Source organism: Odocoileus virginianus, chromosome 22 (genome assembly GCF_023699985.2).
Source record: "Odocoileus virginianus isolate 20LAN1187 ecotype Illinois chromosome 22, Ovbor_1.2, whole genome shotgun sequence".
Lineage (NCBI taxonomy): Eukaryota > Metazoa > Chordata > Mammalia > Artiodactyla > Cervidae > Odocoileus > Odocoileus virginianus.
In genome coordinates, this window is record NC_069695.1 from 53,065,108 (window position 1) to 53,089,198 (window position 24,091).

The following is a 24,091-nucleotide window of genomic DNA, read 5'->3' on the forward strand; positions in this document are numbered from 1 at the left end:
CATGGGGGTCTCCTCCTGGGTACATGCCTCTAGGTGCTCTCTCAGGCTGTGGCCATTTATCCAGCCATCCTATCTACTGTTTTTCTAGTTTACATGTTTTGAATCATTAAGTTGTACATTTTGTGTACGTTAGTTTTCAACAACTTTTCAAAATTAGTGCTCTAGGTTTCTTGAACAAATGATTTGGCTTTTGAATGACTGAAAGAAATCCCAGATAATTCTGTTGATGGCGCTAACCTCAATGGAGAAGAGAGACGAAAAGTGCTTCTGATGCTGGAGAAGCTACAGACCAACTGCTCAGGAAACGAATAGGATTTCACCCTGGAAAGAGAGGAGAGGGATAGAACTAGAAAGAAAGGGCTCATTCTGGGGAAGGAGGAAGAGTAAGACCGGCTTCAGAGAGCAGCAGGTTGGGCAGAGGGTGAGGAGCAAGATTCATCTCCTGTGCTGAACCAAGCCAGCTCTTAAGTGCACACTTGGCATAGTGTGGAGTCTCAGAGGGTCTCACAATTGTGAACAAAGTATTGTTGTTCAGTGAAAACAATAGGCTGGAGAGGTAAAAATGGGTGGAGTTATAATCAGAGTAAAGAACTCAAATTTTTGAGTAATTTGCTGGGATAAATACAGAAGCATATATTTAATTGAAAAAAGCAGTTGATTTAATTTAAGATGGACATTTTTAACCCCCATATAAGATGACTTGATTAGCGTTGAAGTCTTCAATTATAGATTAAATTTTCAGATCATATCTATATATCTAAGCAACTGATTAATTCCACACATTCAAATTAACTTCATAGCTACGATTAGTTCAACAACTTGTTTTGACTTGTCAGTTTTTTAAAAGCACAGATTTATTTTTATCAGTTATTGGTTCAAACACTTAAATTAGTTGCAATCTCATTTTTCATGAGAAAGTAACTTGTTCCCTAAACCTAAAGCTGAGATAAGCTCTGGATAATTTTAAGCCGTCTTTGCTTATGCCTTCATTTCTAGAATCAATATTCACTTGGTAACTATGTGAAACATCTTGCACTTTTAAACTTTAATTCTGAAGCATTGTCAAATAATATCACAGATTGGAAAAACTAGCCTATCAAACCACAAATAAAATTATATTAAAAATAGTAAGTGTGAGTCTCTCAGCCATGTTTGATTCTTTGCAATCTCATGGACTATAGCCTGCCAGGCTTCTCTGTCCAAGGAATTCTCTAGGCAAGAATACTGGAGTGAGTGGCCATTCCCTTCTCCCCGGGATCTTCCTGACCCAGGGATAGAACCTAGATATCCTGCATTGCAGGCACATTCTTTACCATCTGACCCACAATGGTCTCTCATAGCCTGTGGTCTCATAACCCATGGAGCTCTTTTCCAAGGAACTATCATTGATTGTTTCATCAAAAAGAATCAGCAAAAGTCACTCATTCCTTGATACATTTTTAAAATTTTAAATATATATAATACATATATAATTCTATTAATATGCCTATTATATATATATATATATATATATATATACACACACACACATACATACATATAGTGGGCATATCAATAGAAATGAAAAGAATAATGCAAAGGAACTCCCCTTATTATTCTCTCCAACAATTATCAATCTGTGATCCATCTTATTTTATCCATGTCTTTTACCTACTCCCCCTCCAGATTTTTTAACTATATTTTGTCTTGTAGAGGAATTGTAATATCCACAGTTTACTATTCTCTAACATTTTATTTGTAGTAAAATACAGAAAACATAAAAATTGCTATTAGTAGCATTTACCACATTCACAATGGTTTGCAATAATCACCACTGTCTGGTTTCAGAGTATCTTCATCACACTAAAAGGAAGCCCTATGTCCATTAAGCAGTTATTCCCCAATCTTGCCTCCCCAATGCTCAAGAAACCCCAAATTTGTTTTCTGTCAGTGGACTTGCTAATTCTGGGCATTTCACATAAAATGCATCATAAAAGGTATGGCCTTTTGTGTCTGGTTTCTCTTATTTAGCACAATGTTTCAAGGCTTATCCATATGCAGCCTGTGTCAGTGCTTCCTTTCTTTTTACAGCTAAGTAATATTCCACTGTATGGATGGGTTGCATTTTGTTTATTCATCAGCTGATGGACATTGGTTTGTTTCCAGCTGATGGCTATTATGATTAGTATATGAATAATGATTTATTTGCTTCATTTGACTATTCATATACAAAATTTTAGAACAACAAATATAAAAATTGCCACCAACAATATAATTACTAAAAACAGCTTTTGAAATCTGTTGTCGCTGGAAAAGAATTTCAGGCTGATGCATTCTACTTTCAGTGCTTTAGAGATGTCACTCTATTGTCTTCCAACTTGCATTGTTTCCAGGGAGAAATCTACTGTTATCTTTATTTTTTTCTCCTACTCATGTAATGTGACTTTTTCTACTGACTAGTTTTAATACTTTCAATTTGTCCCTGCAGTTTGATTATGATGTGACTTAGTTGTTTTCATGTTTCTTGTGCTTTCCCTTGCTCATCTTCTCTCATCTACAGGTTTATAGTTTCAATCAAATTTGGAAAATTTGCAGCTATTATTTTTTCAAATACTTTTTCTTCATCTCTCCATATATCCTTTGGAAACTCAAATAACTTACATACTAGACCACTTGAGGCTGTTCCACAGCTCATGGATACTCTTCATGTTTTGAAGTTATTTTTCCTTTGTGTTTCATTTTGAAACTATACTGCTATGTCTTCAAATTTTCTAATCTTTGCTAATCTTTTCTTCTGCATGTCAATGATGTTAATCCCATTCAGTGTATTTTTCATCCTAAGTAATATGTTTTCATCTCTAGAAGTTTAAATTGGGTCTTTAAAAATATCTTTCCCGGCTGAATTTCAATGTTTAATTTTTCCTCTAGCTTCCTGAACACATGGAATAAAATTATAATAATTGTTTTAATGTTCTTGCCTACCAACTCTATCATCAGAATCATTTCTGGGTCAGTTTTGATTGATTGATTTTTTCTTAATTATGGGTTGCGTTTTCCTTCTTCTCTGCACACCTGGTAATTTTTTATTAAATTCCTTTCACTGTGAATTTTTTATTTTTGGGTGCTGGATATTTTTGTATTCCTGAAAATTCTTGAGCTTTGTTCTGGGATATTACTTAGAATCCTTTTGATCCTTTTGAATTTTGCTTTTAAACTCTTATTGGGAGGACTAGAATGATATTTAATCTAAGTCTTATTTTGCCTTATTCTGGATGCAAAAATTCTGTCTGAATAATCTACTCAATGTCCATATATTATTAAATTTCCTACTCAGGTGATGGGAGTAGGCACTAACCAGCCCTGAGTGAGCCTCTAGGATTTCCCCAACTCAATGTGTTGAAATGTTTGCCCCTCAGCCCTAAGTAATTTCCACAAAGTAGGCAATGATCAATACTTAGCTGAATACCCAAGAAGGAGCATCTGCTGAAGACTTGAGGAGCCCCCTCTCTAGATTTGTAGAGTTTTTACACTGTGCATCTGTCCTCTCTGCTTCTCTGTTGTGCAAAATCTAGCTGCCTTGGTTTTTGCGGTAGATTAAATAATGACTCGGAGTAGGAAATGGCAACCCGCATCAGTATTCTTGCCTGGAGAATCCCGTTGTCAGAGGAGCCTGGTGGGCTACAGTCCATAGGGTCGAACAGACTCAGGCACGACCGAGTGACTGAGCACACAAATAATGACTCCTCATCCTTCAAAGACATCTGCATTCTATATCCCAAGATTTGTGCAGATGTTACCTTGTATGAGGCTCCCCTTGGTGGCTCAGATGGTAAACAATCTGCCTGCAATGCACGAGAATCGAGTTTGATCCCTGGGTTGGGAAGATCCCCTGGAGAAAGGAATGGCTGCAAAGGGACTTTGTAGATGCAATTCAATAAGAATATTTAGATGGGAAGATTATTCTGAATTTTACAGGGGGGCCCAATGTAATCCTATGTGTCCTAAAACAGGAAAGTTGGAGGATCTGAGGTACAGAAAAAGAGATTAGGGGGGGGAGTGCCACACGGAAGGCTTTAAAGATGGAGGAATTGGCCAAGAGCCAAGGGATTCAGGAGGCTTCTTGGAGAGAGGAAAGGGAAGGAAGCAGATGTTTTTCTGGAGGCCCCAGAAAGAGTACAAACTTGCTGGTCCACTTTGGATTTCCAGTCTGCAGAACTGTAGATAATAAATTTGCTTTGTTTTAAGCCAGTGAATTTGTGGTAATTTGTTGCCACAGCAACTGAGAACTAATCCAGTCTCCTTGAACTCCCTGCCCCATCCCCACAGCTCAGGAAGATGGCTGAGTTCCCTGCGTCCCTCCTCCTTGTACTGTGGCCTTGAGTTTCTCTCCAAGCAGTAAGCTAGTGATGGCCCTGCTCACCTCAATGGTTTCCCATCCTTTAGGGCCATTATCTATCACAAGCTGATGTCCAATGTCTTGAGAACCATTGCTTTATACATTGCATCCAGTCTTTCTGTTGTCCTGGGTGGGAAATCTGGTCCCTGTTACTCCATCACTCCTTCCTCAGTGATCAAAGCAAAGAAATAGAGGAAAACAATAGAATGGGAAAAGCTAGAGATCTCTTCAAGAAAATTAGAGATACAAAGGGAACATTTCATGCAAAGCTGGGCTCAATAAAGGACTTAAATGGTATGGACCTAACAGAAGCAGAAGATATTAAGAAAAAGTGGCAAGAATACACAGAAGAACTGTGCAAAAAAGATATTAATGACCCAGATAATCACAATGGTGTGATCACTCACCTAGAGCCAGACATCCTGGAATGCAAAGTCAAGTGGGCCTTAGGAAGCATCACTACAAACAAAGATAGTGGAGGTGATGGAATTCCAGTTGAGCTATTTCAGATCCTAAAAGATGATGCTGTGAAAGTGCTACACTCAATATGCCAGCAAATTTGGAGAACTCAGCAGTGGCCACAAGACTGGAAAAGGTCAGTTTTCATTCCAATCCCAAAGAAAGGCAATGCCAAAGAATGTTCAAACTATCGCAAAATTGCACTCATCTCATATGCTAGCAAAGTAATGCTCAAAATTCTCCAAGCCAGGCTTCAACAGTATGTGAACCATGAACTTCCAGATGTTCAAGCTGGTTTTAGAAAAGGCAGAGGAACCAAAGATCAAATTGCCAACATGCGCTAGGTCATCAAAAAAGCAAAAGAGTTCCAGAAAAACATCTACTTCTTTATTAATTATGCCAAAGCCTTTGACTGTTTGGATCACAACAAACTGTGGAAAATTCTTAAAGAGATGGGAATATCAGACCACTTAACCTGCTTCCTGAGAAATCTGTATGCAGGTCAAGAAGCAACAGTTAAAACTGGACATGGAACAACAGACTGGTTCCAAATTGGGAAAGAAGTACATCAAGGCTGTATATTGTCACCCTGCTTATTTAACTTGTATGCAGATTACATCAAGAGAAATGCTGGACTGGATGAATCACAAGTTGGAATCAAGATTTCAGGGAGAAATATCAATAACCTCAGATATGCAGAAGACACCACTCTTATGGCAGAAAGTGAAGAACTAAAGAGCCTCTTGATGAAAGTGAAAGATGAGAGTGAAAAAATTGGCTTAAAACTCAACATTCAGAAAACTAGGATCATGGCATCTGTTCCCATCACTTCATGGCAAATAGATGGGGAAACAATGGAAATGGTGACAGACTTTATTTTTTGGCCTCCAAAACCACTGCAGACGGTCAGTGCAGCCACGAAATTGAACGACGTTTGCTCCTTGTAGGAAAAGTTATGACTTACAGTATACTAAGACATATATATGGAATTTAGAAAGATGGTAATGATAACCCTATATGCAAAACAGAAAAAGAGACACAGATGCATAGAACAGACTTTTGGACTCTGTGGGAGAAGGCAAGGGTGGGATGTTTCAAGAGAACAGCATCGAAACATGTATATTATCTAGGGTGAAACAGATCACCAGCCCAGGTTGGATGCATGAGACAAGTGCTTGGACCTGGTGCACTGGGAAGACCCAGAGGGATTGGGTGGAGAGGGAGGTGGGAGGGGGGATCGGGATGGGGAATACATGTATATCCATGGCTGATTCATGTCAATGTATGACAAAAACCACTACAATATTGTGAAGTAATTAGCCTCCAACTAATTAAAAAAAAAAAAAGCAGAGACATTACATTGCCAACAAAGGTCCATCTAGTCAAGGCTATGGTTTTTTCAGTAGTCATGTATGGATGTGAGAGTTGGACAATAAAGAATGCTGAGTGCCAAAGAATTGAAGCTTTTGAACTGTGGTGTTGAAGAAGACTCTTGAGAGTCCCTTGGATAGCAAGGAGATTCAACCAGTCAATCCCAAAGGAAATCAGTCCTGAATATTCATCAGAAGGATTGATGTTGAAGCTGAAACTCCAATACATTGGCCACCTGATACAAAGAACTGACTCATTTGAAAAGACCTTGATGCTGGGAAAGATTGAAGGCGGGAGGAGAAGGGGACGACAGAGGATGAGATGGTTGGATGGCATCACCGACTCAATGGACATGAGTGTAAGTAAACTCTGGAAGTTGGTGATGGACAGGGAGGCCTGATGTGCTGCAGTCTGTAACGTCGCATAGAGTCGGACACGACTGAGGGACTGAACTGAACTGAACTGAACTCCATCATGGCCAGGCATGGGAATTCACTGTAAAAGTTCATCTCTATGTGGCTATGTCAGCAATTTGACAGACAATGAGATTCATTTCCTAAAAACTTTTTTCTATGCTTCTGGTGCTTCTTTATTGAATTTGAGTTAATATTAAAAAATATTTTAAAAGTATTTTATATCCTGGCTGACTTTTCCTTGTACAAGACAATCTCTTTGAAGGTAGGAAAGATATTCACTCTTTTTCTTATGGATAAATGCTTAGATCAAAGGAGAATAAATTTCCATTGCCGAAAAACATCAACAGTATAATATTGTACTAACATTTGAACTTGTGAACAGAGATTATATCCTTTTGCAAGAGAGTTGTCACCATTACAGCTACTTAGAAATATTTTTGAAAATTTTCCATGTCCCACAGATGAAATGTTTCTGCATTAGGCATAGCAGATTCTAGTCTCTTCAGTAAAAATAGTGTCTTTTTTAATGCTTGTCACAACTACAGCCTCAGTGGTTAGTATATTTTTCCTTTTATTGTTCAGTCTACCTCTGTATAGGTTCCCCCAGTGGCTCAGCAATAAACAATCCACCTACAATGCAGGAGACACAGGTTTGACCCCTGGGTCCCGAAGATCTCCTGGAGGAGGGCACAGGAACTCACTTCAGTGTTTTTGCCTGGAGAATCCCATGGACAGAGGAATCTGGTGGGATACAGTCCATGGGGTTGCAAGGAGTCAGACACGACAGAAGTGACTGAGCATGCACGCATGCACACACTACCTCTATATGCCCAAGAATGCTTCAACCACTTTGATGGAATTACCCAGTGAGTTCACTCCCATGATCACTCCTTTGGATTTGTCACTAAATAGACCAACACACTCATGTCAGTTAAAGCAACTGACTTATTTGTGAAGGTGGCCACAGTCATCTTGATTAGGGCCTTGGGCCTATAAATGGACTATCAGAGCATACGAACACCTGAGGCTTTTCCACATGGTGATGCTGAGCTTTATTAACTTTATTAACATCATCTTTTATGGAAAAAGATGATGTTAAAATGCATGTTGAACGAGGGGATAAGGACAGATTTAGAAACAAATATAAGCCCTAACTGCTATGTGATTTCAAAAGTTAGGCTATTATATTGATTAACCCTCGTTGGTATTTCTATTTCCCAAGTAGCTTTTTTTCCCCTATTTTTAAGTTTTGAATATTTTCTGATAAAATACAAAAGTATCTAGACTTTATCCTCCATCTTCTCACTTTTTTTTTGAAAGAATGTACAGGATGCTTTTCAAGGTATTTAATCTGAAATGACATGTAAAGGGGAATGAAGAGTTAAAGCCATTTTTAGCACACTGTGATTGTTAAAATGTTCTGAACGAGGCACAAATGCACATTCTGTAAGGAAATGACAGAAAGCAGTAAAATGCATTACTGATGTTGATGTAACAGAACTTGCTTCGCATCCATTTAAATACATGGGAATTTCATTAATGCTTTCGGAAGAATAAAGAAGACTGTCTTTGGAAAATAATAGAAAAAGGGAGATACAGCCTCTGCCAGATGTGGGGTACACATTAGCTGTTAAAATTACATTCAGTTGTGGTCTGCAGACTTCTTTGTAATCAGTTTAGGGATGTCTCATTCCTGCGCATTTCGTTTAGAAGCTGGCGGAATCCTTTGAAACTAACTGTCCTCTGGTGTAGGAAATGTCACCCACTTAAGTATTCTTGCCTGGAACATTCGATGAGCAGAGAGTCTGATAGTCTACAGTCCATGGGGCCGTAAAGAGCTGGACGTGACTGAGCACACACATACACTATCCATATGACTCTGGTATTCAGAACAGAGCTTGGTATCATCTTTAGTATTTTTCAACTTATTTACGAATATTTAACACCACAATCTTTTGACGTCTCTCAATTTTTGCTTTTATATTACAACACCGAATTTGGAGTTGCATCAAAAAGAGAGAGACAGAGAAATTAGGGAGTTCCAAATAGAACTCTCCCTACTCTTTGATGATCAGGACTTAGCATATTTAAGAGAGGGTGTTGAGATACTAATTTCCACCTCACAGGGGTTGGCTCACCTTTTTGTTCACTGTCCCCAAACCCTATCTCTTGTCTGGTGCACATGGCACAAGTAACACCTAAGTATTCCCTCTTGTATACTAACATAGGTGTACACCAGAGCCTGCTTTAGGAAGACCAGTTGTGCTTTTGACATTCTATTCACTAAAGTGAGTTCTTTCCTGCTGGTTTGACTTCCTCCTCAAGCTCTTTTTGAGGAATTATTTTAATTCCTTATCATTTTAATTCCTAATAATTATTTAATTATTCTTATCCTGATGAATTACATACTCATAGATTAAAAAAATTGACTACTTTCTGTGTGACCCAATGGACTGTAGCATGCCAGACTTCCTGTCCTTCACTATCTCCTGGAGTTTGCTCAAACTCATGTTCATTAAGTTGGTGATGCCATCCAACCATCTTCTCCTGCCCTCAATTTTTCCCAGCATCTGGGTCTTTTCCAATGAGTCAAGCTGCACTCAAAATCTGAATGTGGGGCCTGACAAGAGACATTATACAGTGTTATTCTGTGGAATTTTTTTTTTCTTTAGGAAATAGCCTTAGTAGTTTTCTTAAAAATACGCGTTGTTGTTGTTTAGTCACTAAGTCATGTCTGACTCTTTGCAACTCCATGGACTGTAGCCGGCCAGACTCCTCTGTCCATGGGATTTTCCAGGAAGAATACTGGCGTGGGTTGCCATTTCCTCCTCCAGGGGATCTTCCCAACCCAGGGATCCAATCTGAGTCTCTTAAGTCTCTTTCATTGGCAGGTTGGTTCTTTACCACTAGCACCACCTAGGAAGCACGATTTGGTAGTAAGCCTTGGCAAAGTTTCAGAGTGCTCCCTTTGTAAATATGTCTTCATCTCTCTTGGAAATAGGAAACTCTTGAAAGATGACAGGATCTGTGGAGGGGAGAAGCCAAGTGGAGGAGAGGGCTTTGGAGGGCTGACATAAACAATCGCTCGTGACCAAGAATGGTGGAAGCTTTGGGACGAGTTTGGAGAACGGTTCCACTTCACTGGAACATCCCTCTGCAGTGTGTATTCATGGTGGGTGCTAGCAGAGAGAGCCCCAGGAGGAACGTGCTCCGGGCTGAGCCTTGAGCCTCCCAGTTGATGAGAGAACAGCCAATCTGCTCACCAGGGTTGCTCTTTGGAAGCAGCAATGTGCCTTTGGAGACTCGCAGCAAAGCTGAGGTGTACAAACAGGGTAATGAAAGCCACTAAAGTGCAGCTCCTACCCCGGAGGTGGAGTAATTGGGCCCAAAGGTGCCTGGACGAGGGGCTTTTAGGGAATGCAGGCTTTCTGGGGCATGAAATATAAGCCTAATTAAAAGAATTGTATTGGAAGTTGGCCCTGATACAGAGAGGAGGCGGCTTAAAAAGTGATCACTTTTTAGCATCACTGTCTACAAATGGCTTGTCTTCAAGCAGAATAAAAGTGAGTAATGGATTCCATCTCTCAAATGCAGCAGCACATCATTTGCAGATAGTGATCTTTAAAAAACAACAGCCTGTTTTTCTTTTTCCTTCAAACACAACTTTCTATCCTAAAAAGATTCTCCAAAAAAATGTTTCTGCTTGTGCTGGTAGGGACCTTCTTTCTGCCTCGCTCCACCTTGGCTCCTGGTTGGTTTGTGTGGTGAAAGGACAGAGCAATGAATAAACAGCTATACCTCAATCTACATGAGTTGGTGGAGTGAATTTGTCTCCTGAGCCAGAGCCAGTGCTCTCAGCTTCTCTCTTCCCCTATTTCCCTTCACCCTCATTCCTCACTCCAAGCACCATGTCTAGGCAACTTCAGTGATATTTACATTGATTACAATGTGTATGATACTTCCTGTGGCTGTTTAGTGCACAGCCTATACCACTGTACTGTGACTGCCCTGAGAAGAGAATTTAGGAGTCTCCCAATTCCATCCACTCTGCAGAGATAAGGCCTAACTGAAAAAACAAAAAGTTTTAAATAAAGCTATTCTAGTTATAATAGATACACATTTACTCATTTTTAAAGTTAACATTTATTAAGTGAACCTAGTTTTGACCAGGGAAGATTGAAGCCCTGGAGGCAGAGATTGACTAGTGTGGGGGAAATTTGTACTTTAGTGGAAAACTCTGGATTGTCTAGACTCTAGAGGAGTCTAGAGGAGAACTCTCTGAGTTATTAGATTTTGATTCTGCAGGGGTTATTTTGCAACTTTCAAAATTGTATATAGGTGATAGAAAGCATAATAATTTTTATCTTGCAATTTAAACTTGCAAATTCTGTCTATAGAGGTTCAGCTGAAACTCTCTTCTCCCCTTGGAAAAGTCAATTTTGCACATTTATTTCAACATTCTCTTACTCCACAAATATCTGTGTTTTTAAAATTTCTTCTTTGAACTGGTTAGAGCATCTATTTGACTCTCTCATTGATTGAGTTCAATTAAATATTTAACATATATTCTTTTCATATCCATAGTCATAATGTTACTTTTTAAAAAAATAGCTATAGATAATGTTCTCAACCTCATAGTGCAGAAAACTTGTCAAACAAAGAAAAACAAAAAGCGAAAAACAGCTATCTTTTTTAACCCTGTCCTCCAGAGAAAAACATTGATTAAAAAAAAAAACAAGCTTCTATTATAGCTTAATGAATATGCAACCATAGATATTTCATTTCATAAAATTGGACTTACTCTGCATACAGTGGTTCCTAATATGTTTTACCTTTATTTTTAGCAATATATTGGGTAGTAAACTTTTTTGATAAATCCACAAGCTAACCCAAGTCATCCAAGCTCCAGTTTGCTCCAGGAATCAGCTAAACTAACTGATTCATTCTGAAACACAATTGTGGTGCGGGCATTATGGCATCAAAGGGAGATTTGGACACAGAATGAAAAGGATCTAGCGGGATGCCAGAAATAATGTATCTGTAGATACGGGGATCTGTAGATATGTGGTCTTGGAAAAGATAGGAACGCGAAGCCAGGACACACCCGAGCTTCCTGCAGGGACCTTATTTTCTCTGTTGGTTTTATAAGACTTGTTGCTTGAGTTCCCTCAGAAGTGAGGCTTACTGTCTTGCTTTACGTTGGGGAAGAACTTTAATGAGTACACAGAAGTGTGCTATATGCATAGTGTGTAATGTGCACATAGCATATTGAATGCAATATGATGAGTGGTTTTATCATTTAGTATTAGACATCTTGCTTCCAGTATGACATGCACTTGCTTTGGTGTTTGTTCTGGTAGCTACTAAATCAACAGGGCCAGCGGTGTGAGGGTCTGACAGCCATTAACCACACAGGGAGGGCTGTCCTCTGAGCATCCCACTGTCTTTCCAGAACCCATCACTAAGACATCTTTAGATGCCAGCCATAAGGAATCCACCTGCAATGCAGGAGACCTGGGTTTGATCCCCAGGACAGGAAGATCCCCTGGAGGAGGACATGGCAACGCACTCCAGTATTCTTGCCTGGAGAGTCCCATGGACAGAGGAGCCTTCGGCTACAGTCCATAGGGTCACAAAGAGTTGAACACACATGCACGCATGGCTTATCCAACCTGTGGAAATAATATCAGTGACTATTCAATGAAAGGGCATGATTATATCCAAAATATCTTTGACTCCCTTAGAAACTAATGGGTATCTCTTATTCCAAACTGAACTAAAGCATTTTGAACTTGTTTATGGCTTTTTATTTTTTTACCTTTTGGAGGAACTGGACTACAAAGTTGACCTATCATGTGAAGTCATACTGTGTTCTATGTTCTCAACCATTCTTTAAGATCCAAAAATTATACTGATGTTCCAGTTTCCTTGGGTTTAGACAGTATCTGAGTTTATCCACTCGTTTAACATTTAGAAAACTTATTTCTCCCTTTTACCCTTAATTTTCATCATATCTCTTCTCTCTGCTTTAGCAGTGAATAGCTAATCCACAGGTATCTTCCATTAGCTCCTCTGTCTTCAGGAAACAGTGGTCATGCCTTAATCACGTACTTTGCTCATGAAATCTTGCCCTGTCTGCGTATGAAAGGTGCATAGGCAAGTTTTGATGATCTAAATCGATTGATTTGATAACTAATATTGAGAATCTGTTTTCCTCTTTCCAGAGTGAGAAGCTCTTCCCTCAATTCTTTAATTCTTTTTCACAGGGATCGTCCCCTTTTTAAACATTCGGACCTGCCAGTATCACTGCAGGTCATACCTGATTGGCCCTGGAGCGTTCACCTTGCTGCCCCCAGACCGGCCTTCACCCAATACAGCTCTTCTGTAGACAGTGGACCCAGACCCTGGGACCCCCTGCGGCCTCCGCCTCCTGTGCCCAGACCGAAAGAGAAGCTAGGATGCTGGGATGGTCCTGCATCCTTCCAACACCCACTGCTGTCATTGCTGAGTGAGACGCGGCATCGTTGTTGTTCAGCGGCTTGGTCGTGTCCGACTCTTGCTGACCCCGTGGACTGTAGCCCACCAGGCTGCCCTGTCTATGGGATTCTCCAGGCAAGAATACTGGAGTGGGGTGCCATTTCCTTCTCCAGAGACTCGACATATTATAAAACAATTGTTTCTTTGCTTTTAAGCATGCTGTGCAAAGTCCTAAATACCCCTTGAAAAAAAGAGCAAAATTACTGGAAATTATTCTAAAAGCAATATAGAAGATTTCCTCCACAGAGTTTCTTTTTTTCAAAAGAAAAAGCTTTCAGTGGTTCTAGCCACTTGCTTATTTGAAAAGGACTAGCTTATTTGGAAAAGAAGAGAAAACATGGAAAGAATACAGGTTAGCTTGTTTTGTTTCAGAAAATAACACCTTTGCTATCTGCAGACGCCAGTGAGTAGAGGTCCATTTAGAAATGCCTGGAGGAAATGCAGAAAGAAGAGTTCTTGAGAGGTTTGGAACTTGTAGTAAATATAACTCTAAGTTATCTGAAGTGACATGACCCCTTTGCGTGCAGCTCTGTTGAATGTTCCACCTGGGGACCCAGTGCTGGTTCTACTGTGTCTTCTGTTTTCAGTAGGGACGGGTGGCGTGCAGGTAGTGGGGGCTCCAGGAGCTCCAGAGACTCTGGATAGGCAGGCGGAGGGAGCCACTAGACACAGGGCTTCCCTAGCGCTCCCTGAGCCCTGGAAATGCTTGAGATTTGGCCCAATACCCTTCTCGTTAGTGCACTATGCATTGCCCAACAAGCTTCAGGCTAGAAAGATTCAGACAGAACGTAAAATTGCATCTCGCAGGAGGAAAGCTTAGCACAGGAACTTGTCCCATCAACTCAGTGTCAACACAGCAGTCTCCAGCACTACCCACACTGAACTGAGCCTTAGAAAGTCACTAGATTTTGCAACATGTGCATGTATGGAGGCATCATGTTATAATCTGAAACAACTAGAATGTTATACGTAAATTCTATCTCAATAAAACAAAACAAAAAACCCACCAAGGTTTTATATTGTGATCTTTCCAACTAAACTTTGAGAAAAGTTAAAAAAAAAAAAAAACAACTTTGCTGGGTTGGGAGAAGACATTTATTCCTTGGGATGGATCTCAGTGTGGGGAGAACACTTTTCATCCAGATTGGATGATTTCTTCTCTAAGTGTTAGCATCCGTAACATCCAGTACTATTCCGCAGTCATGGTGATTATACTCAACAGACATATTTGGTACATGTGATTAGTGCGACCCTAGAGGCTTACGGGCAAGATAACCTTTAGAATTCTGAGGAACAGGGCATCTGCACGTTGCAGTCCAGTAAGACTTGGTTGATGCAACCCCTCGTGGCCCCCACCAAATACGGCGCCCTGTGCCTTCGTGTTGTGTCCCTGTGACTTCTCAGAATTCAGCCCCAAAGATCTTGAGCCTGTCTTTTTCCTTTTCTATCGCATGAGGAAATCACAGATCCTGGCTCTCCTTTTCATTACGGATTTCCAGCAGAAGAAGGATGGGAGGCAATTCGGGGTGGATGGGAAGTCACACCCGAGAACGCATCCATCAGCCCCGCCAGAGACCCAGTGCTAAATGCACGTCACCTCCGAGAGCTCTGCTCTCCTCTCCTTTCCTTGCTCTCAAGTTTTAAATTTCCCCAGCTAGAGTAAAACTTAATGAAAGCCCTGGAGTATACAATAGCATTTTGAAAACAGGAATTTGTGACCGCTGTGAATCATCACTCACAGCGGGGACCCAGAAATGTGAATTGTGGGAGGGACCCACAGCAGCCCCTCTCTTTTTTACTGGGAATTTATTACAGGCAGGTCATTATTTACAATGTACCATTCACATCCTCTAAAGAACCCATAAACTGGCTGCTGAATATGCATTTTGCTCTGTGGTGAACACAGATGTTTCCAGCTCATATCCATTTCATTTAATTCCTTCTCTCCTTTTTTTTATTTTTATTTTTTTTCAGAGTCTATCTTGCTATTTCTGTAGCAGCTGGGTAACTATTTGCGCGTCTTCGGTTTGGGAATCGCTCCTCATATTTATGATCCTCAGTTCCACTCACGTCACTCTGCTTAAGGGTCTGTCAGCATTTCTGTGAAAAGCTGATGTTTCCGGGAGTTCAAAACTAGCCTGGTGAAGTCTTCTGTGGGTTCATTGTGGGGCATATGAGATCCTAGTTTGGGATGGAATCATTTTAACAAAGTGTACAAATAAAATCTGTTAGGATGCTTTAGTGTTATGGGTGTGCCAGCTGAAAAAGAGGGGTGAGATCATTGGCTTCGAAAGCTGGTATGCATTTCTCTAGATTAAATACATATTGCTTTATTTGACTAAACTTGTTTTGGTTAGTTTTTTCCTTCGTTCTTCTTTTTTTTTCCCCCTACCATTCATCTTAAACCCTCTTAGAGTCTGGAGGAGAGAAGGAAAGTTGACAGTGATGACTGGGTGACCACTCTTAGAAGCAGGTTTTACATCACAAACTTGGAGAGAAAGGTCCACCCTGAATGGCCAGCACAATCTCTGCACTAATATGCTGTGATGAACCCACATGCCACCACCCCTCTCTGCAGCCTGGCCATCTTCAGTGCTGTAGACAGTCAGCACCTAGAGGCTAATTGAACCCTATCTTGACTATCTTGTTGATATCAGATATTCAGTACTTAATTTTACCATATACTAAATATATACACACATGTATATGTATGGTGTAAGGAGGAGAAGAGGGCGACAGAGGATGAGATGGTTGGATGGCGTCATCGACTCAATGGACACGAATTCGAGCAACCTCTGGGAGATAATGAAGGCCAGGAAAGCCTGGTGTGGTACAGCCCGGAGGTCCATGGGGTCACAAAGAGCTGACACGACTGAGCGACTAAACAACAAACATACACATGCATGAAGAAAGGAAAGTGAAGTCGCTCAGTCATGTCTGACTCTCTGTGACCCCATGGACTGTAGCCTACCAGGCTCCTCCCATCCATGGGATTTTCCAGGCAAGAGTACTGGAGTGGGTTGCCATTTCCTTCCCCAAATACACACGCATAGATAGATATAAAAGTATTACTCTTCTATGCATGTGTCAGTGTTTTTCCAACTGACTCAATTTCTTTCTGGCAAGGACTATACAGCGACAGGCTAACAAACATTTCTTAAGCATTTGTTTCATGGCAGGTAGTCTGTTAGGCATGTTCATAAGTATTTTCTCATTTCATCCTCACAATGATATTATACACTAAGTCAGATGCCAGTACTCTGCTAGCTGTGGCAAAGACCCCTATCCACAGAGCTAGGAGCAGAAAGGATGTTCTGCAGATACTTTTAATTTTTATTTTGGTAATTATTTGCAAGAAATATGAGGCCAACCAATTTATTCTTCAAAAAGCAGGAAATATCAACAAGAGAGGCATCTTGTGAAACCTCATTTCTGGCTTAAGGGACCCCTCGCACCTGTCTTAATACTCAGAACTAAAATGAAATAGCCATGCCAAAAGGAACTTAAATAATATGCGGGTAGAATTGCAGAGAACCAACTCTTCTTACTTCAGGTGAATTAATGAATGAAGGTATAGATTTCAGTGGTCACATAGTTTACATACCTTTTTACCATTTTATTTTCTACCTTATTAGCATTTTCTAACCCCAGTTCTACATTAAGGTGGTCAGTTTTGGCATGAGCAGAGGTCATCTTTCTATGAGTATAGTCACATTCCATGAATGCTGAGATTATTAACAAAGTATTAATGGAGGATCAGTGCAGGACAGTCATGCTACATACTTATTGAATAGAGAGAGTACACCATGCAGATTTAGATGTTCAAATTATTCTGGACTTATGATCATCTTAGCACTAATTTTCATAAGAAATTGAAATAGCTCTTTTAACTTGATTAAAAACGGTCAAGTTTACATTTTAAAAACATCTAATTTATAACTTTCCATGATATTCATTAACCTTGAAAAAGGCTTTCAGATTGAATTATATTTGTGGAAGGTCCTCAAATGTATGTTCCCGGGAGAATCAGGGCTTTCAGCATCTCTTCCGTTTGAGCGATAGCCTCAAACTCTGTCTTTGTGTCTTGAATGGTTTTTGGAGCGGGAACAGCCTTTTGTCTACACCACCTCCAATGTCCTCCTCACCTCAGGGAAATTTCTCATTTTCTGTCGCTATTAAGCAAACATAAGAAACAAATGAAAAAAGGAAAAATCCACTCGTATGCCAAAAATAAAGTCACATTAACGAGGTGGCTTGAACCTCTAAATCCCAGGGCATCCATTGACTGAAAACCGAGACTTCATCCTTCACCCGGCAGGACGGACCTGGACATTTCCCAGGGTGATGTCACCTTTAGTAGGAAACCGGATAGGGCGGGTCCGCCTGAGAGGGGTGCTCCTCCTTTTCCTCTGGCCCACCCACCCCTCCCCCACACCCCGCCCCACCCACCCCTCCCCCACCCACACCCCGCCCCCACACACACCCCGCCCCACACCCACCCCTCCCCCACACCCACCCCGCCCCCACACCCCGCCCCACCCGCCCCTCCCCCACACCCCGCCCGACCCGCCCCTCCCCCACACCCCGCCCCACCCGCCCCTCCCCCACACCCCACCCCGCCCCCACACCCCGCCCCCACCACACCCCGCCCCACACCCACCCCTCCCCCACACCCACCCCGCCCCCACACCCCGCCCCACTCCTCCCCCCACTCTCTCCAGTCTCCTGACCTTCCCTCTCCCCCTCTCCTCTCCTCTGGATTCCCTTCTTCCTCTTCCCCAGGTTGTCTCGTATCATCTTTATTTTCCATATGTCCGAAAGAGAAAACAGGTATTTGGTCACCCCTAATTAAAATGTACCCATGCATTAAATGACAGCTTTGCTTGTTTGTTGTTGTTGTTATTGTTCATTTTCTTTATTTGCTGCTTTTTTTCCCTCCTTTTAAACCCTCCAATATTTTGGCTTTTCAAATATTCAACTCTATAGGGTATTAATTAAATCTCAGAATGAATGATAACAACATTTTTTTAACACTTGTAATGATGCAAAAACTCAAACTCGGTAGATTATAATTGACAGGTAGATTTCAGTCTACCATGTGAATGAGACAGAATTGCAAATTGTCTTCTGTAAGTTGTCTTTTGTCCAGGAAAGGTGTCACAGAGTTAACTAATCTGATTTTTACACCGTCAATGATCATAGTACCAAAAATGGAGTTTACTGGTTCCTTTATTTGTTCTATTGTGTGGTGAAATTGATTTCAGTAATAGGGTTTTTTAAAACCCTCTGTTCATAGAAGAATAATGAAGCATCATAACGGCTTCTAGTTGAAATGGTGCCTGCCTAGCGGCTGCCAACTCAGCACCTTCCATTGTGTTATGAAAGTTTGTACAAGGAAACAGAAAAGACAAAATCCCACATCAAAAACTCGTCAACTCAGCGGAATATTATTCAGCCTTCAATAGGAAATTCTGACATATGCTAAAACATAGATGAATCTTGAGGGCATTATGCTGAGTGAAGTAAATCAGTCCCAAAGGGAAAAATACCATATACTTTCATTATTATGAGAGAGTTAGAGTAGTCAAATTCATAGAGAGAGAAAGTAGAATAAACAGGAAATCACAAACATCTATAAGAATCCAACAACAACATGAAGCAACTGGATCTAATTTTGATTTATAGAATACTCCACCCCAAAGCAGCAGAATATACATTCTTTTCAAGTGCCCACAGAACTTATACCAAGATAGATCATATCTTGGGCCATAAAAATCTGCAACATGTTTAAAATGATTAAGATTATACACAGTGAGTTCAGCAGGGTTACAAAACAAAAGACCACATGTTTCTGCACACACACAACACACACTTGGAAAGCAGATTTAGAAATTCAGTCCCTTTTTATATTCTTATTAAGTTGCTTAATAGGAATAAAATATTTGGTTTTAAATCTAAAAAGAGACACCCACATACAGAGACCTTGTGTGCTGAAAGCTGTGAAAACACTGATTAAAGGAGTCACAGAAGGTCTAAGTAAATTAAGAGACTTAGGTGTTCATTCATGGATTGGAAGACTTGACATACTAAAGATGTCAGTTTTTGGTTTTTTTTCAAAAGGATGTACAAATCATGAAATTCATGTCAAAATCCAGTTAAAAATTTCTGTAGGTAGAGATAATATTAGTCTAAAATTTATATGGAAAGGCAAACTAACTAAAATAGCAAGACAATCTGGGATAATAATAACACCTTTTGTGAAGGCATTTTACCCACGTTTAACACTTCTACAGCAGCAGTAATCTACACTATGCAGTGCTGGTGGAAAGATGCACATACATCAGTGGAAATCACAGATTGGGAAATACATATTTTCAAACCCCAAATCTGAAACAGGATTTAAAACTAGAATATATAAAGAACTCAAAATTCAATGAAGTCACACAATTACTGGAGGTTTTTTTTGTTTTTGTTTTTGTTTTCAGCAATGGGCAAAAAACATGAAGAGAACTAGCAAAGAGGATACATGTATGGCAAATAAGCACACATAAAAATGTCCTACATTACAAGTCATAAGAGAGAGACAAATTAAGACCACAAGAAGAAATCACTGCATATTAGAACAATTTAAAAAAATGACAATAAGAAATGCTGGCAAGGCTGCAAAGAAATTGATCTGTTATATTCTATGTGTGGGTTTGTGGGAAGACAAAGTGATACAGCCACTCCGGAAAATAGTTTTGCAATTTCTGAAAAACAACTAAACATATATTTACTATATATTCCAGCAATTATACTCCTATCCCAAAGCAGCAAAAACTTGTCTACATGAAAAGCTGACCATGGTTGTTCATAGCAGTTTTATTGCCAAGAGTTAAAAGCTGGAAACAATCAAAATATCCTACAATAAGTGAATAGTTAAACTACGATACATCAATACCATGGAATATCACAGCAATGAAAAGAAACAAAGGACTGATATGTGCAATAATTTGCATGAATTGCAAAAACATTACAGTGAGTAAAACAAGCCAAACTCAAAAGGTTACACATGTGATTTATATGCCATTCTTGAACTGACCAAATTACATTGCAGAGGTGGAACACAGGTTAGTGGTGGTCAAGCGTGGGGGAAGGCAGTGTGACGGGGTAGCTGAATCCTCGTGGAGAGCAAGCAGTTCCAAGTGTGGCGGTGGTTATCCGAATCCACACACATGATAAATAACAAAGAACTATACACGGCACATTGTACTAATGCCAATTTTCTGCTTTTAATAGTGTGTGATAGTTACGTAAGATGTAATTGATGGGAGAGACTGGGAAACGGCTACATAATACCTCTGTATTCTTTTTGTGACTTCCTCTGGATTTATAGTTATTTCAAAATTAAAAAGCTAAAAAACACACATACAACCAAAAATCAACATTATATTTAATGGTAAAACAATGGGAAAATTTCCTTTAAAATCAGGAATGAGATGATTTTTTTTGGTGTTGTTACCAATATTCTTCTAATTCAAGTTGGAAGTTCTAACCAATATAGAGGAAGGGAAAAACATTATTGGAAGAAATCCAGGATTTTTTTTTTTATCCTTACAACTATTTAGCTCTAATACCAAATTAATCTTAAAAATCTTAAAATTAAGAGACAAGATGATGTAATGCTAAATAAATACAAAAATGCTTTACTACACACTTAATAACAAGCTTGAAATATTTGACAAAACATTTTAATATATCAAAATCAAATAAATCATACCTTAAGAAAAAATTAAGTAAAATAATTTAAAAATATGATTCTATTTAGTGATATAAAGATAATTTCAGAAATACAGTGAAGTTTACACACTGTATGATCCGTTTACATAACAATGAAAAAATAAAATATGTTCCTAGATACCAAATCTAACAATATAACAATTTTCTTCCCTGAAGTTCTAGTGTAATACTGATGGAATTTTCTTAGCAACTCAGCAAATGATTCTAAAATAATCTGAAAAAATAAATACTGAAAGTAATTTTTGACTGCTTTATTGAAGTATACTTTACATACCATAAAATTCTCTCATTTTAAGTGTACAATTCAATGATTTTACTAAATTTACAGACCTGTGCAACCATCACTGTGATCGAGCTATGGAAACTTCCCATCATGGCAAGAAGAAAGGTCGTGCCCACACTGAGTCACTGTCCTTCACCATGAGAGCCCCATGGAACCACAAATTTTCTTTCTGTTGCTGTAGGTTTCTTGATTCTGACCATTTCATACAAATGGAACCATATACTACACAGCCTTCTATGTCTGGCTTCTTTCACTTTGCATCGTGTTTTCAAGGTCCAACCCCATTGTAGTATGCATCAGAGCTTCATTCTTTTATATGGCAGAATAATTCGGCTCTATGGATATACCATGTCTTGTTCATCCATTCAAGTTGGATGGCATTTGGGTTGTTTCCCTCTCTTGGCTGTTATAAATCATGCTTCTATAGTTGTGGGCATTCCAGTCTCTGGGTCCATGTAGGCTCTCCTTTCTCGTGACCTAGAAAGGAAATTGATAGGTCATATGATGAATCTATGTTGAACATTCTAAGAGATTGGCAAAGTTTTCCAAAAGGGTCACACCACTTCGTGAAAATGATTTTTAAATGTAAAAATAAGTAATGAGAAATGACCTATCAGACCTACTTTGCATGTGCATGTGTGCCAAGTCACTTCAGTTGTGTCTGACTTTCTGTGACCCCATGGACTGTAGCCCACCAGGCTCTTCTGTCCATGGGATTCTCCAGGCAAGAATACCGGAGTGGGTCACCATGCCCTCCTCCAGGGGATCTTCCTGACCCAGGGATCGAACCCGTGTCTGCTGCAGCACCTGCACTGGAGGTGAGCCATGGGGGAAGCCCCAATATATTGTATATATTATGTTACATAAATATGTAGTATATATATCACAAATTATATTATGAAGCTAACATAACAATGAAAGGAGTTTGTTAATTGTACAACAACATGCAAGTAGATTTGTAGACTAGATTATATTGCTTGGAAAAAGACTGAGATACACCATATTCTATGATTAAAAAAACATTATAAACCACTGTGGAATTAATGAATTGCTCGACCTATTGTGCTGCTAGATTTGGAAAAATTTATGTGCTATTTGGGGGAAAAAAAGTCAAGCTAGTGTCTCACATTGCTCTTTACACTGAAATAAATTTATAATGGATTAATGAAATAAATATTGAAAAAAGATACTGAAGCACAAGAAGCTATTTTCACTGGTTAACTAAAAAATTGCCTTGAGAGGAAGCAGAATTTTCAAAGAATAAATGAAACAGAACACAGAACAAATAAAATAGTAAGTTTTCTCACTACACGAATTTATATCATTAAAAATATTTAAAATATCAACAAATGTCACATACAAAATTATGACGACTTAGAAACTAGAAAAAATGCAGTCTTGATAATCTCAAAATACTTATTTGTGTTAATAACACAAAGAAAGTGTCCAAATCTTGAAGAAAAAATCTTAACATCTTATTTTTTAAAAATAGCAAAATATAACTTACAAAATGAATTCAAATTAAGCACAAATAATGAAAATATTCAACCCCTTAGGTATTAAATTCAAAATAGTGCTTTCACCTATATAATAGGCAATCTGTTTATAAATTTTGAAGAAAATACTTCTTGCTGGAAAGGGTGCAACGACCTGAACATTTCAGTACAAGAGAGGAAGGGTAAATTTCTAATATCAGTACATTGCCTTAACAAAGTTCATTCTTTTTAACTCAATAATTTTACACCTAGAAATGTGTCCTAAAGATATTACAAGAAACATGCTCAAAGATTTACATACAGGGATAGTTATTGTAGCCTGATTTATGAGAAGAAACTCAAAACCACCTGACCGTCCAAGAATTGAAAAATGCGAAAATAAATTATGCTATACACGTTAAAAATATTTTGAAGCTGTTAATAATCATGCTTTCAAAGAATACTTTGTGCCGTATTAAAATTATTACAGCATAACATTAAATAAACACAGTATACATTACTACATGGGCTTCCCTGGTGGCTCAGTGGTAAAGAATCTGCCTGCAATGTACAGTTTGACCCTGGTTGGGGAAGATCCCCTGGAGAAGGAAACGGCAACCCACTCTGGTATTCTCGCCTGGGAAATCCCATGGAGAGAGGAGCCTGGTTGGGGTCACTAAAGAGTCGGACAGACACGACTTTGCAACTAAACAACAACAAAACATGACTGCATATAGTATGATCTCCGCTTTATAAAATAAAATTGTATTCCTATTTACCTTTACCTTTTTTGATCAACTATAATAAGCATAGAAATAAATCTTCTAGAATACAGCTGTGACTCTCTAGAGGAGGAGGAATTGTGGATAATTTTTACCTTCTCTGTATTTATATGTTTTCCAAATTTTGCACTGTAAACACATGTTACTTTTTACTAGGAAAAGAAGGTTCTGGGTGGAAAATAATCATTTTGCAGGCTCTTTTAAGGCACATGTGTTTTTTCCCCGAACCTTCCTGGAAAATTACAGAAGAAAATAAGATCTCCTTAAACCCCAATGGATCAAGAAAGGCACCAAGCATAAATATAATTAGGGGCTGCAGAAACTAAATAAAAGTTTGACTCGGGTAGAACGAAGCAGGAAGGCGGGAGCGGGGACCAGCTTCCTCACCCGTGCATGGTTACTCTGGGGGACCTTTGGATTTTTTGTGTGTTTGTTCATTTTTCAGTGCTGTGGCTGAGACTCCCTGGCTGTTCTTGCCACACTCGCTTTTGTTTTCCTCTCTGGCTTCACACCATTTAACGCCCCGGCGACACTTTTCGCTAGCCTGTGTGTGTCGGCTCTGTGCTTTTCTTCCTGCTGACTTCTGTGAGGCCCACGTGCACCTTTTCTGCTCT